Source organism: Meleagris gallopavo, chromosome 9, assembly GCF_000146605.3.
Source record: "Meleagris gallopavo isolate NT-WF06-2002-E0010 breed Aviagen turkey brand Nicholas breeding stock chromosome 9, Turkey_5.1, whole genome shotgun sequence".
Taxonomy (NCBI): Eukaryota; Metazoa; Chordata; class Aves; order Galliformes; family Phasianidae; genus Meleagris; species Meleagris gallopavo.
The window spans coordinates 13,309,290-13,311,481 of record NC_015019.2 but is presented as its reverse complement, the minus strand read 5'-3'; positions in this window follow the sequence as shown (position 1 = coordinate 13,311,481).

Sequence of the window (2,192 nt, the reverse complement as noted above, 5' to 3'; positions counted from 1 at the left end):
AGGGTCCTGAAACTAAATCAGCTCATTATTAGGTTCCTTTAGGTCTGATAGATCTGGAAATATGGAAACCATCTCTCCCCTGCACTAGCAGCAGGGAGAAAGCCGAGTTCTTTGTGGGGAAAAATGGACACGGTGTGTGGCTGTGTGATGCCTGCAGTGGGTGCCCCATGCTCGCAGCCTCTGCACATGATCCCACCCTGTCTGTGTCCTGCAGGGAGAGGGCAGAGCAGCTCTGGGCTTCTGTGCTTTCATGCTGCTGCTCCGTTTCCTTGCTCCATCAAATCCTTAATTTACTTCAGTTTTCTTTTAAGGCCTGAAGTCAGTGTAAATGGGAAGCAGAGTGTGTCAAGCGGTGATGGGCTCCATCTAGCAGTGGGGTAAATGCTGATAAGCCGTTTGAAGAACAAGTCTCTTTGCTGAGCTTTTATGCTATAAATCTGACACGTGCCTGGCACCAGGAATCTACTTTGGGTCCTGCTGCTGTCCTCTTTCCTAGCTGTTCCTGTTTATTTACTTGTTTCCATGCTTTTTGATGGTTCCTTATATTTGGTAGTTTCTTTGACTCAGTATGGGATTGCATTGGTGTCAGTGCTGCTCTGGAGTTGGTGCTTGTGCAAGGATTTGTGTGAGGAGCTTGAGCTGCTTTAGGAGCACACAGTGAGCACTGGAGGAGCTTCCTTGTGGAAGCAGCAGGTGCAGTGGTTCTGCACTCCTGGACAAGTGTGCTGATTTGTTGTGAGCAGATGTAGCTTGGCTCCTCTCTGCTTACAGCAAAAGATCTTCTGTCCCTTTGTGTTGCTGACTCACACACGTGTTCCCATGTTCTCCAGACAAGGCTTCTTTGGCTGTAAGAGCAGCAAAGCGGTTTGTTCTGCTGAGAAGTTGTGGGAAGCAGGAATGTTACACAGAAGTTTGAAACACTTGTCTGCCTGCCGTGGTTTGTAGCATGGACACTGCCGTTTCCAAAACCAGTGCCCTGCTGGCTTGAGCATTCCAGTACAGTGCCTGGGGCTGGGATGTCCTTGGAATGCCCTGGAGTGCTACCACCTCCTGTAGCCATGCTTTCCTGCTCCAATGTGGAGCAGTAGCTGAGAGGGCTGCAGATTCAGTGTGAGGGCCCTATTTTGCTCTCTGAATGCAGGTTTCATCTCTCTGCAGCCTATTCAGGAATGACATTTGCATGTTGCTCCCTGGCCTCCCTGCCCTTCTGCTCTGAACCAGGGTCCAGCAGGTGCTGGAGACATGCACACAACCGCTGCAGGCCTGCGGTGCCCTGCAGCAGACATGCCATTACCCACGATAAGATCACTAACGCAGCAGACAAATATTAGATATATGAAGCTAGTCAGCTGTAAATAAAGGGCCTGGCAAAGAATAAAAGGCAAAATGCTGTCCCTGGGGAAGTGAAGGGGATATGAATGCCTTCCTGCCCTAGTGCCCTACAGAGATGATGCAGAATCTGGAATGCATCCACCTCCTGGTGAACAGCATGTGACAGCTGGGGCTTTGGCACCTCCTCACCTGCAGACAGGTGCTGGGTCCCTCCGCTGTGCCTTGCTGCATTGCTGGGACAGCTCGGCACAGTCTGTGCCGGTGGTGTTTGGAGGCCTCTGAGTCTGCCCTGTGCCACCTGAGCAGAGGGCTCCCATTGGGCATTTCTCTGCCTTGGCCTTAGGTACGCCTTTCAGACGTGGCTTCGTGCTCTTCTTCAGTCACATGGGCTTAAATAGCATTGCTTACTACAGCAAGGCAGACTGGAGATTGCAATGGCAAAACAAGCCGAAAGGTGACTTGGGAGGTGCTGGGAAAGGGCAAGTGGTGATCGCTTTCACTGACATTATACTGCTGCTTCCATGTCCCTCTGTCACACAATGACACCAGGCTGGTGCCTGGCAGGAGCAGCTCAGCACTCTGTCTGTGCAGAGGTGTACACATGTCCCATTGCTCAGTGGGACTGTGTCCCTGTGAAGGAGACAGGGCTGGTTTTTGGCACACAGCGTTTGCATGGGCCATGCTGGGGGTCGGCGAGGCCCTGTTGTGCTTATCGTGATGCATCTGCTGTGAGAATGTCATGCAGAGTAGCAAACGGGAAGAGTGGAGAAAGCACCCACACCTGCAGAGAACATGAGAAACAGGGAAATGGAGCCTTTTGTTGTCTTTTTTCCCCTTGTTTCCTTCAAAATTCTGCTTGA